General features: G+C 38.8%; 1 protein-coding gene across 1 annotated transcript in view; it reads left to right on the top strand.

Moving 5' to 3' along the window:
* The first annotated feature begins 9,921 nt into the window (after nucleotides 1–9,921).
* ROBO1 (roundabout guidance receptor 1) overlaps nucleotides 9,922–14,234 on the top strand; it is a 1,242,585-nt gene continuing 1,238,272 nt past the window's right edge. The window contains exon 1 of the mRNA XM_081552483.1: nucleotides 9,922–10,172. The gene's annotated coding sequence lies outside the window, so the exon portion shown is untranslated. The remainder of the gene's footprint in view (nucleotides 10,173–14,234) is intronic.

A 14,234-nucleotide genomic window follows, 5' to 3' on the forward strand; every position in this document is an offset into this window, starting at 1 on the left:
GCTGTTTTAACAGCACTTTGCAAATAGAATTCTCTCCATGGAAAAATACACAGTGGATTCAGAAGATATAAATAATAGTGGGATTTCAAGATAAGAGTGGGATTTCAATTTGGATCATGGGCTCAGTGATTTCAGAATATCCAATAACTTGAACAAGTAAAAATATAATTTAGCATATGAGATTTAAGATACTATAGCTAAATTATTAATAAAAGCCTAACACTCACCTAGAGCCAGACATCCTGGAAAGTGAAGTCAAGTGGGCCTTAAAAAGCATCACTATGAACAAAGCTAGTGGAGGTGATGGAATTCCAGTTGAGCTATTTCAAATCCTCAAAGGTGATGCTGTGAAAGTGCTGCACTCAGTATGTCAGCAAAATTGGAAAATTCAGCAGTGACCACAGGACTGGAAAAGGTCGGTTTTCATTCCATTCCCAAAGAAAGGCAATGCCAAAGAATGCTCAAACTACAGCACAATTGCACTCATCTCACATGCTAGTAAAGTAATGCTCAAAATTCTCCAAGCCAGGCTTCAGCAATATGTGAACTGTGAAATTCCAGATGTTCAAGCTGGTTTAGAAAAGGCAGAGGAACCAGAGATCAAGTTGCAAACATCCGATGGATCATTGAAAAAGCAAGAGAGTTCCAGAAAAACATCTATGTCTGCTTTATTGACTATGCCAAAACCTTTTACTGTGTGGATCACAATAAATTGTGGAAAATTCTGAAAGAGATGGGAATGCCAGACCACCTGACCTGCCTCTTGAGAAACCTGTATGCAGGTCAGGAAGCAACAGTTAGAACTGGACATGGAACAGCAAACTGGTTCCAAATAGGAAAAGGAGTACGTCAAGGCTGTGTATTGTCACCCTGCTTATTTAACTTATATGAAGAGTACATCATGAGAAACACTGAGCTGGAGGAAACATAAGCTGGAATCAAGATTCCCAGGAGAAATATCCATAACCTCAGATATGCGGATGACACCACCCTTATGGCAGAAAGTGAAGAAGAACTAAAGAGCCTCTTGATGAAAGTGAAAGAGGAGAGTGAAAAAGTTGGCTTAAAGCTCAATATTCAGAAAACTAAGATCATGGCATCCGGTCCCATCATTTCATGGCAGATAGATGGGGAAACAGTGGAAACAGTGGCTGACTTTATTTTTTTCGGCTCCAAAATCACTGCAGATGGTGATTGCACCCATGAAATTAAAAGACACTTACTCCTTGGAAGAAAAGTTATGACCAACCTAGATAGCATATTAAAAAGCAAAGACATTACGTTGCCAACAAAGGTCCGTCTAGTCAAGACTATGGTTTTTCCAGTGGTCATGTATGGATGTGAGAGCTGGACTATAAAGAAAGCTGAGCGCCAAAGAATTGATGCTTTTGAACTGTGGTGTTGGAGACGACTCTTGAGAGTCCCTTGGAGTGCAAGGAGATCCAACCAGTCCATCCTAAAAGAGATCAGTCCTGGGTGTTCATTGGAAGGACTAATGTTGAAGCTGACACTCCAATACTTTGGCCACTTGATTCGAAGAGCTGACTCATTTGAAAAGACCCTGATGCTGGGAAAGATTGAGGGCAGGAGGAGAAGGGGATGACGGAGGATGAGATGGTTGTATGGCATCATCAACTCGATGGCCATTGGTTTAGGTGGACTCCAGGAGTTGTTGATGGACAGGGAGGCCTGGTGTGCTGCGGTTCATGGGGTTGCAAAGAATCAGACAGGACTGAGTGACTGAACTGAACTGAATACAACAATGTAAATAAGCTATACGCCAATAAACATTTTTTTTTTAAAGAAGCAGTTACCACAGATAGATTTTCTAGTTACTACCTGGCTGTATACAGAAAGATGTTGATAGAATCTAATTTCTTCAATTCCATACTATATTAGAATGTCCTAGACTATGCCGCAGTGACCAATGCTTCCCAAGTCTCTGTGCATACCATAATAAAAGTTTATTTTTCACTCATACAATATACCTATCATGAGCCATCTGTGACTTTGTTCCTAACCCAGGTAAACCAAGAAGCCTCTATTGGAAACAGAACTGGTAATCTGGTAATGGGGAAAAGACATTAATGCAGGAAATCTGGGTTTGATCCCTGGGTTGGGAAGATCCCCTGGAGGAGGGAATGGCAACCCACTCTGGTATTCTTGCCTGGAGAATCCCCATGGACTGAGGAGTCTGGTGAGCTACAGTCCATGGGATCCCAAAGAGTCAGACACGACTGAACAACTAAGCACACAGCATATAAACCTTCTTAGAGTTTACAGAAATTTATCATAACTCATGCCCTAACCCTAACTTTATGACCAAAGAATATGCTTAACGTATTTCATGTGTTTGCATAGTTAAATGCTTCATAATCAGTTTTTCAGGTTGTTGGCTTTCAGGTCCCATAACCTCAAATCTGCATTTGATGATGACTCACTGATAATATGTTAAACCTCACAGGATCAAGTCCACAGGTTTGTGACATCTGAAACCCCTTCAGGTTGATATTGATGAATCAACACAGTAAGTACAAATATTTCATTAGCTACAAGTTCACCTAAATGTGCTATCATCCATCCAATTTTTCTCTACCTTGTGAACAATGAAATTATGAACCCCCATCAAATGTTTAGCTCGAATCAAGACAAACTGCTTCTAAGACATTCTCATGATCTAAAAGCTGCTTAACTTAGCAAAAATAGAAAGAGTGTTTTGCCGTACATGATTTCTTCTCAATAAAACAATGCCCTTTCTCTGTGCCCTAAAATACCTAAATTGTTTACAGGTTATTTTAAAAAGCTTATTCTTGAAATTTCCCTGCCATTGCATTTTCTTTTATTCACTATTTTTGATACTTGATGTTTTTTATATCTCCCTATAAAATGTTAAACAAATATTAAACAGATTTTTGGTGATCATTTTTGTAATTTACAAAAATGGATATATAATTTTTCCAGTACCATTAATAAATAGTTAGATACAGTTAAAATAGCTATGTACTTTTTACATATTGATTAACATTACTTTTAAAATGTGGACTCTGAAAAATCTTATCACACATTTTATTCTTACTATAAAAAGATTTCACTTCCACTTGAGTGATCTGAGGTTCAGAAGGTTAATGACCTTCCTAAGATAGTAGGAAATAAAACTGAAATATGCATTTGATTTAATGTCCATGCTTGATTTTTTACTTATTTCTTAACTGCAAAATTAATATATGTGCCTTATGGAATGTTAAACAAACAAAAACAGAAAAAGAAAAAAAAAAGTCACCCATAGTTATAATATGCTTATATTAGTGATTTTTAATATGCTTGAAAGTGAATAGCGAAAATGAAAGTCACTCAGTCATGTCCAACTCTTTGCAACCCCATGGACTATACAGTCCATGGAATTCTCCAGGCCAGAATACTGGAGTGGGTAAGCCTTTCCCTTCTCCAGGGGATCTTCCCATCCCAGGGATTAAACCCCAGGTCTCTCAAATTGCAGGTGGATTCTTTACCAGCTGAGCCAAGTTTAATCTCTTCTTAGTTACGAGTATTGTATCTCTTTAAATTAGAAATTACTTTGCTGCAATGAATAGAATAAAAGCGAATTTAGGATTTAAGTAGTTCCCGATTTTTAGGTAGCTGTTAACTTTGTACTGTCTTTCTCAGGAAGTAGAGTATGGCTACTCTATGAAGCTTCTCCAAGCCTTACTTCTAGCTGTTAGCCTTTCCAAACCTATTCTTTCAACCTGAACCAATCTTTAGTTTTAAAATTTTTTAATCTTATGGTATTTCTAATTTTTGATATTAATTTGCTTGCCTGTCACAATTTAATTATTAGGTTCTCCAGCCCTTTAAAACTCATATTCCATTCTTAGAGGTCTATGTTTAAAACAAACATTGTATGAATATTCAGAAGTTTTTAGACACTACACTTAAAAGGAAAGTTATGACCAACCTAGATAACATATTAAAAAGCAGAGACATTACTTTGCCAACAAAGGTCCGTCTAGTCAAAGCTATGGCTTTTCCAGTAGTCATGTATGGATGTGAGAGTTGGATTGTGAAGAAAGCTGAGTGCCAAAGAATTGATGCTTTTGAACTGTTGTGTTGGAGAAGACTCTGGAGAGTACCTTGGACTGCAAGGAGATCCATCCAGTCCATCCTAAAGGAGATCAGTCCTGGGTGTTGATTGGAAGGACTGATGTTGAAGCTGAAGCTCCAATACTTTGGCCACCTGATGCGAAGAGCTGACTCATTGGAAAAGACCCTGATGCTGGGAAAGATTGAGGGCAGGAGGAGAAGGGGACGACGGAGGATGAGATGGCTGGATGGCATCACAGACTTGATAGACATGAGTTTGGGTAAACTCTGGGAGTTGTTGATGGACAGGGAGACCTGGCATGCTGCGATTCATGGAGTCACAAAGAGTGGGACATGACTGAGTGACTGAACTGAACTGAACTGAACTGAATGCAGTTATATTACCAAAATGTCACAGCCATTTTCCATCACCAATTCCAAAGCCTAAATCTCCTCTTAATCTACTTTTTTTTCAATCATTACTGTATTACTTACTCATCATCTCTCCCTCTCTCTCTCTCCACAACCTATGTAATCTAGAGCAACTAAGCAACTATTATTTAACAAGTGGGTTATACAATTGAAGAATAAGTTGTATTTACTATATGAAGAAAAGAAACCAAACAATGAAGAAATGGATTTGTTGGGTGAAATTATTGTTACTGATACTTAGACCGAGAATCATTAAAATTTGATTCTTTGCTCTAAACATAGCACAAACTGGTTATCTACACTTGAACTTTGCTTGAGAAAAATGCTCCTTTCTGAGAGAAATAATAGGGGAAGTTATTTTAAAACCTGTGAAGAAAGGAACAGAACCTTATTTGCAAGTAGACTTTCTGTTGTCAAGCTTCCCTGATAGCTCTATTGGTAAAGAATCTGCCTTCAATGCAGGACACCCTGTTTTGATTCCTGGGTCAGGAAGATCCCCTGGAGAAGGGATAGACTACCCACTCCAGTATTCTTGGGCTTCCATTGTGGCTCAGCTGGTAAAGAATCTGCCTGCAAAGCGGGAGACCTGAGTTTGATCCCTGGGTTAGGAAGACCCCCTGGAAAAGGGAAAGGCTACCCACTCCAGTATTCCGGCCTAGAGAATTCCGTAGACTGTATAGCAACTTTCACTTCACTTTCTGTTATTAACCTCTCAGCATAGAAAACATAGACTAATATATTTGCTATTATTTACAATTAAAATGTATTTTTCAATCATTTCCTTCTTAGAGGATAATGTATTCATTTCTCTTTCCTTTGAAGTAAAAAAGTTTGTCCTTAATTTCTATTGTAGCTTTACCTACTTTTGTGTGCCCAACATAATTCCATATGAAAGTAGACTTGATATTCACTAATGAGCAAGCAACTCAACTTTAATATTAGCTTTTGTACAGGCAGAGGTTTTTCTAGGACAAAAGCAAACAGCATTATAATTTAATTGAGTTTAACTACCTAAGAACTATAATACACAAATAAGAACATAGTTTAAAACTGTTTTATTAAGCTTTACAAGCAACTCCTAAATGAGTCCTTGAAACAGACTAAATGAATGGCTTTTAAATATGCTAGAATTTGATTAGTACAGAGTTCCCTCTAAATTGTCTTTTGAAGGGCAAACCACATCTGCCTATTAGCCTTGTTATAACAGGCGTACATAAAATTGACTTTAAATAGAAGTAGTATTTTATAGGGCTTCCTAGATGGTACTAGTGGTAACAACCTGCCTGCCAATGCAGGAAACAGATGAGACACGGGTTCAATACCTGGTCCAGAAGATCCCCTGGAAAAGGGCATGGCAACCCACTCCAGTATTCTTGCCTGGAGAATCCCATGATCAGAGGAGCCTGTTGGGCTACAGTCCATGGGTTTTTGCAAAGAATCTGAGAGGACTGACACGACTTAGCCACAGCAGCAGTGTTTTATAATCTACGTCCATATCCATTTGTTTTTTTGCTGTAACCAAAAAGTATCTGATATTTCATAAGAATTTTGAGTGAATTTACGTTTTTGTCCATTTTCAAAAAAATATTTGAAGTTTTATTCACAGATTTTGTAGGATAATAGGTAGCCATATGCTTAAGAGTTCAGTACTTGAACAAAAATGATGTTTATTAACATTTTCTCTAATCTCAAGGTACTATAACAGACTCTTACCCAATTTTACTCTTATTTTGTTGTTTGTCCTTTCATCGTTTGCCAAAGTATTTCACTTCAACATTTTCATGGTCAACATTTATCTTACTTACTTTATAATCCTGTTTGATATAGAGTAAACTATCCTCCTCCATGTCTTTTTATCTTGCCAATTTTTATTAGGATTCTACATATTATGAACATTCCATTCATGGTGATGGTCTTACCAACATTACTGTACCATGACGTTCTCATCTCTTCTACTTAGTATCAAACTTAGTTCATCTTTTTAAAGTTTAATATTTCTCCTCAAGTTTACTACCTTATGCAGTTTTATTTTTAACTTCTGAGTTGTATCTTCCTTACCTGATTTAGCCATTAATCCAAATTAATTTATAAGCTGTGTATTTAAATGTAACCTCTTGCAACTTTCTACCTTATTTATAGGGCATTTTAGCATATTATTTAATATACCATAGTATCCTAATTAGCAATTAGTATATATATTGCTATTTACTACTGATTTACATCTAAAAAAATGCCCTTTTAACCACGTTCTTACTTTTATATTTCTGTTTTCAAAGTATAATTTATATGTCTACTAATTTTCCTTTTCATCTATCAAAAATCAAACATGAATTAATGTCCTATTTAAAATAGACAAATGAATTATTGTGTATGGCTTTGGAGTAGTTTAACCCATACATATTTCAAAATTATTAAAGACACAGAGAATTTTTTAAAAATGGCTTGACTAGTAGCTAAATGCCATTAGAGCTCATTAAATTTTACCAAATGTTATCCTACTACATGTTCACCTAAGTAAGCTGATTATAGTAACGGCATACTGGAGTAAGCCAGGTGTGTTTTGCTGTCCAAGTTTTATAGATGTTCACATTAGCTACTATAAGGCATTGTCATCATGATACAAGGGCATAATGGAAATCAGTTTCTCATGGAGCATACATTGTCCTTGAAAACTGCACCAACAAAATGAGGGGTCCAACAATGCCTCAGCTAGTAAAGAATGGATCAAAGATATTCCTACAGATCTGAGAATGATGAAAACGACTGTAGCTTCAATCTTATTGTTTAAAATAATTGTTACCATGGTATATAATAAGGTAAAATATTTTCAATATTTATAAATATATATTACCTGCAATCTATGCTATATATCTCATAACATATGAGAATGAGATAAATACCAGCAACTCATTGATGAGATGTAGAACTGTTTTGTTCCGTGAAAAACTAATAAACTGGTAAGTTGAATTTATGATTCTGGTTCTCTTGCTGTATATTTGCCTCAGGCTTTTTTGTAGAAACTGAGAGTTGGTCAAACAATTGTATGTTAAACGTGTTAATAGACTGGCCTCTATTTATTTATTTTTTGTACACTATCTGTCCACGATTCAACATCTATATTAAATTAGTGGTCACAGATATTTTATATATATATGTGTGTGTGTGTGTGTGTGTGTGTGTGTGATGGAAACTTTGGAAATACACCAAAGAATGTTGGATTTTCTAACCTCTAATGGAAACTGTCTTCCTTGACATCTAAAGTAAATCACAGTCACAGATAAATTGCATTAATTCTGTGTAAACTCTGCCTGAATAAAACACATCTTTTCTCAATTCTAAAAAGATATTCATTAAATGCAGAACTTTCAATTTGCACTAAGTCTGTAAATGATTGTTTTTTTCAAGTCTACTTGTAGCAGGAAGTTGAAAGACCAATAATACACTTGTTTTAAAAAAGAACTGAGTATCAATCAACTCCATTCAACTTTGCATGGTCATAATACTTTCTTACTAGATCAAATAATAGCCTTTTTTTCTTTTACAGATAATGAGTCCCTTAAATTCTTATATTGAATATAGTAATATCTTGATATTTTTATGTTAATTCTATTGTAAATTGAAAATTTCTTAAGCTGGCCTAGAGTGATTGTAGTAACTCTGTATACAAAGTCTTTCCAAAAGACTGATCCAGAGATACAAGAGTAATAGGGAAATGCAGCGAATTGACTTTGATGTCATGCCAGTTGATCACATCTGTTCACTCTGAATTAGTGGTCACAGATATTTCAAATATATATGTTTCATGGAAACTTTGGAAATACACCTAAGAATGTTGGATTTTCTAACTCCCAATGGAAACTGTCTTCCTTGACATCTTAATACTGAAAGATTTAATTCTGGGTCCTACAAGGATATGATCTATAAGTTAGACCTAGAAAGCAGCAAAGGTAACCTGGACTTGAAGTAACGCTTCTGCTCTCCAGGATTACTATTGAGGGAAGGGAAGAGGCTACAAAGGGAAGGAGTTATGGAAGTGAGGAAGGATTGTAGCACACACTATGTAAGTAAATTCAAATGCTATAGGTGTGTCTGGAATAAGATCTCAATTGTTTTGTTTTTGCATCTTGTGTTTTCATTTATTTAGTTTACACATGGCTGGTGAATTATGAGTTGGCTGCTGCTACTGACCTTATTCAGTATATCAGTTACTACCAGCAGTGAGCTGTAAATTATAGACACAATATTAATAATTATAGACATAATAATGTTGTAATTAAATTTACTTTACCAGTTACATCGAAAACCCAATAAAATTATGTTATTTCCTAAATTGTAATATCAGAGAATATCTTAGATGGAACTTGGTGGAGAGTCTGTGTCATTTCAGTTTACATGAGGATTTCTTTCCTTCCAAAAAATTAAAGGTCAGAGCAAAGCATGATTAAGGGCTTTAAATTCATATATATTAAGATTCAGCTATTAATACTCTAATTTTAAACATAGCTACCTTTAATGATGATGTACTAGAATGGTTTCTGCACCGTGTTACAATATTTCAAATTGCTAGTCACCACAGGCCTGCCTCACTTTAAATCTCCTTGTGCCAATTTGCATCACTAATGGGCTCTGGAAGAGAGAAACTGTAAAAAGAAAATGTGGCAATTAATAGTGAATGCTTGACATATTGTGACATTATCAATATCTTTATGTTGATTTATATTTGGGGGTCAATACTCACTCATAAAATATTTCTGAATTTCTTAATTTGCAAAATCAAAAAAAAAAAAGATGCCCATGGTATTATCATGGATGCCATTTTTTTTAGGAACATTAAAAAATAAAAATAAATCCCAAATATCTTAACATTCACATTTTAGCTTCTGCCATTTTAACCTGTATGAGTTATTTAGAGTAGCCATGCACTATCAAGAATAAAACTAGATGCTATTTTATTTAAAAGAAAGGCAAAATTATCTGACTATATAAATATTTCCGGGATTTACATCCGAATAAGGCATGACAGGAGAAAAAGGAAAAAAAAAAAAAGAAAGAAGGTTTTCCTGCCAAATGCATCTGTGTGAATTTTCCTCAGAAAGGGTTCTTTTAAAAAGCCTTTGTATGTTCAAAGCCACTTCACACAGGCAATTAAAGGCAAATATGAAATGATAGTTCACAAGACGTGAGTTTAAATGTGAGGTTCCCCCCCACCCCACTCCGTTAAACATCGCAGCAGGCGTTACAATACCAGAGGTAACGAATCAATTAAATCCATTTTCCCCTCCGCGCCTCCGAAGCTGCGTGTATAGTGTCGCTGAGTAGTTTAGAGCCTGAGCAGTAGGACCCAGGGGCCTCCGCAGCCACCAATAGAAGCGCGCACTTGCCCCTATTTGCATGCAATGCCCTCCGCTCTGCGCATTAATAGTAAAACAGATAACGGGGTTGAAAGAATTCTCTACTGAAGAAGGATTAGATTTTTCCAGGGTACTGATACCGAGAAGAAACCCGACTTCAATCACTCCCTATTTCTCGCTCTTAACATTTATAAGTCACAGACAGCTTTTGCTTGGTTAATAAAGTCGGGGAGGTCTCCGTGCCAGCAAAGTTGGGAGGACTGCGCCTGCACCACGGAGCCGCTAGATCGCGGAAAACCGTCTTATCAAAGGGTAAGTCTCCCAAACGATGGCAAAGGAAGTGACAGCCGGCTTTCGAATTGTCTAGAGGCACACGCTCCGTTTTACAGCGGTGGTGGCAGGAGTGCAGAATGGGTGTGTAAAGGACCCTGCGGTTTGTCCAGAAATTGGTCCAGACGGATGCACCAGGGTCTTTGCGGGTAGAATCAAAAACCTTCAGGCTATATCGGAAATTGCAGCCTTACGCTCGGCCGGGATTCAACAAGTTTCCCCGCAGGGATGAGATGTGTATTTATTTTCTTGCAAGTTGTGCTGAGTGCCCCTTCAGTGTGGGCTTGAGCCTGCTTCACAAAGAAGTTTCCGCGATTTGGTCTGTTGTAGGTGGTTGGATGAATCCTTGTTTGGGAGGTTCTGTCGCGCATCTGGGCTTCCTGGGGACACACCGGAGAACTGCTTCGAAGGATGCTTCTAGCATCAGCGGCCTGCGGGGTTGATGCTGGGCAACTTTGCGGCGTAATCTCGGTGTCTCTGACAGCACCGCGGTTCATAATGCGGACAGGGGTGCAGAAACCTCCGGGTCCAGGGCCATTTGGCCTCCCAAACTTTGAAAGCATTCTCCAAAAAGGGGGATGAAAAGGGGGGTTTTGAAAATCAGCATTACTGGGTGAATTTTGGTAAACTCTTCGGGGTATGTAGTGGTGTCTTGAAAGAGCTGCGTTTTCAACCTGCAGTTTTGGCTTGGAAATGGAGTGCTGATGTGGAGAAGGTGGCGGTTTAAAGCTAAAGCGGGGAGGAGGGGACTTTTTCTGTAGGAGACCGGACGAAGAAGCGCATATAGATGAATGAACAAGGTGCGTCCCATCTTTCACACACAAAAACCACACTCGTGAAACGTGCCAGAAAGCGCTCCAGTTGGTCGCGTTTAACTGGAAAACGTATTGCAGGGGGAGTCCAGGCGCCTCTGTATTATTGATGAAGCGCTGTGCCCTTCTGGGGTCCCTTCTGGCTCCTTCTCCCTGCCCTCTCTTCATTCCCGGGCTCCTCCTGCCTAGAGCTCCGAGGTTGGCGCGGGTGCCGCGGGCGCACTGCTCAGCCCCGCAGCGCTGCGGACACAATGGGGAGAGGCGGGCAGAGCCCTGCGGGCGGACGAAACAGGGAGCGCGGCGAGGCAAGCCCACTGCAGCAGCCGGGGCAGCCGTTCTGCCCGGAGGTTCCAGCGCTGCGGAGGCCGCTTGCACCCTGCAGCCGCGTGCTGCGAGGTCCCCGAGGGGCCGGTGCAGGACGCGCACACCTGGCGGCAGAGGTCCCGCGTTATCCTTCCAGGGGTCACTGTGCCGCAGTCAGACAGGTGGGATAGGCAGACGGGATGCTAAAACATCTCAGTCCAGCCCTGAGTCTGAGCTGCAGGCGCTAACCGAACATCCCTAGGGTGACCCCCGAGTCCCAGCGGGACCTGCACTCTAAGGGTAAAGAGGACGAAGAGGAAAGAAGGGAAGCGCTAATGAGGCTACGAGAAGAGAAAAGCAGCAAGTGATTTGGGCCACCCCTGGTCATGGGCCAGGATTTCCTTGGCTCTTTTAACTGGGCTTGCTTTAGATGCGGCTTTGAAATGCGCTTCCTAATCTTTCTGCGACACGAAGGGGCAGGATTCCAGACGCCAGAGCTCACTGGAGACTCCTCCTAGAGATGAAGGAAGGAGGTGGCTGGGCAGGGGGACTTCTTTTGGCAGTGTCATTTAACCCTGACCTCGGCACCTCCCACCTTTTCTCGCGCCCACCGGGAGTTGCCTGACCTTGTATATTTCTCTGGGTCATCGGCTCTGTTTCTTTTTTAAGTGATTTTTACCAGGCTCTGTGTTACAAAGGGCTGTGAAGAGACGGTTTGTGTATTTCCAAGTAGTGGTGGGAGATTGTTTAATTCGAAGGTGGATTGCCAACCCCCCCCTGAGCACTTCGAGGAAGGGGCAGAAATTCAGAACCTATGGACTGGTTCACATGGGGATGTTGGTTGCTTGAAGGGGATCTTTCAGAGGAGATAACACTCCTCTGAGCATGTGGGATAAGACAATAATATCATTGCATTACATTTCATTGTGGTTGTTTGGCAACTAGGATGTAATATTAAACATAATATTTGGGGAATCCACCCTTATATAAGGCAGACAACTAGAAACCTGGCAGCTAGGCTTTAAAACCCAAATTGGATGCTCTTAGAACCGAGTATTTTGAGAGACTTAGTTTTCCAGCCATATCCTGGTATCTCCTCTATATCTTGAGGAGGTACACGTAGCTCTTTAGAAAGCATTCCGGAAGGCATACAGCATGTTGATTTTATTAAAGGGGTTTATTAAAGGATCTGCTGGTGTTCCAGCAACCCCCTCTCTTTCTCTCCAAAACCAGAAAAAATACCAATATCATCAACAGCAGCAACCCAGAACAGATACCTAGGGAGTAGGAGGACTTTGTTTCTTAGGCATCTAGCTTCTTCCCAAAAGAGAGGGAAAAGATAAAACTGAAAAATAAGTAGGGAGTGAGGGTATATGTTGCCGTGGATTTTGGACTTGCTTTAACCTTTCTTTGGACTTCTTTTAACCTTTCTCCATGTATCTTTTGCTTTATGTGTCTTCTTGTATAATCTGAAGAATTGAAACACAATGACACAGCTGCAGATCCCTGACAGAGGCTTGCTCTAGAAAACAGCTGTTAATCACATTTGCTGTAATTTCCCACTGAATTCCTTTTATTTCCCTTCCCTTACCCTGTCCTTGAACCAGTGTTATCATCTTCTAGGCTGTTTCTGGCAAAAGGTTAGTGATTTCCAGCAGTAGAGCTTCTGTGCTGAGTGTGGGTTGGAGGAGAGACTCTGAGCTGCCCAGAGAGTCTTACAGGTTTAAAGCTGGCTTTCTCTTGCCCTATACGGTACACGGTAAAGAAAAATATCCTAATATCTCCAAAGAGAATTATGTTGATTTGTATTTTAAATTTATTTTTTAAATTTAAATTTAAATTTTAAATTTTAAAATTTAATTCAAATAAAAATAACATTGATCAGAAATGAAAGGGAAGCTATACACTTGCATGCTGTATTTGGAAACTAACATTAGACTCAGCTGAGTGATCACACCTTTTGGCATTGTCTAAACTTGATACATTAGGAGTTATTTTTATTTAAGCAAGATTTTACGTGTTACTTACATTATGAGACTAAGCAATTAAAGACACTACAAAGATGTGAATTTTAACAGAAAAAAGCAAGACAGCAAAGCTAGCCCTTGGCAGCTTGATAAATGAGCAGGTGCAATGCACCATTTGAAATGTAACTTGAGGTGAGGTTCCATCCAATGCGCTAGAGAATGAACCCTTCCTTATCACCCAGAAAACTCAACTGATTTTTCTCTTTCTCTGAGATCTGTGAGTTCAGAAAGAAAAACATAATAGCATTTAGTAGGCTAGAATTATGACCTGGTCACCTTATTATTTATCTCTATAAATTTGCTATTAAATTGAGTGAGCAATAATATTATTGATACATTCATGTTTATACCTAAAACATAGTTCTATATGGACCAGCCAGTTATCCTAATCCTACAGGAAATAAAGGTCCTAGAAGAGTAACTGGGAAAACTGTAGACACAGTGTTAGACACTCTTGTTGCCATAGATATTGCATTCAATCCTTACAGTACCCTTTTGAAGTAGACTTTATTAGATTTATTTAACTTATGAAGAGATTGAATCTCAGAGAGGCTAAATAAAATATACATAACCATTCAGCAAATAAAAGGCAGATTCACTATTAGAAACAAGCTCTTTTTTAAAACATAGTACATGCTTTTCCTGCATGCCATGGACCTATTTTTTCCCCTCACATTAAAGAGAAAAGCATTTTTAAAATTGTGTTTCAGCAGTTATAATTTCCAAATCTCTTAAGTATCTTTTTTTCCATATCCAAACCATTCTTTGCATTTCCCCCAGATCAATCATCTATAAACAGTATTAACAACTTTCCAAGGATGTCACAACCATAGATTCTTTAGTATGAAAGCTCCACCTCTAACCCCCACTGCAACTGTACCGTCATCTTTCGAAGTCAGAAA

The sequence above is a fragment of the Giraffa tippelskirchi genome, chromosome 2, assembly GCF_054371585.1.
Source record: "Giraffa tippelskirchi isolate mGirTip1 chromosome 2, T2T-mGirTip1v1.2.pri, whole genome shotgun sequence".
Lineage (NCBI taxonomy): Eukaryota > Metazoa > Chordata > Mammalia > Artiodactyla > Giraffidae > Giraffa > Giraffa tippelskirchi.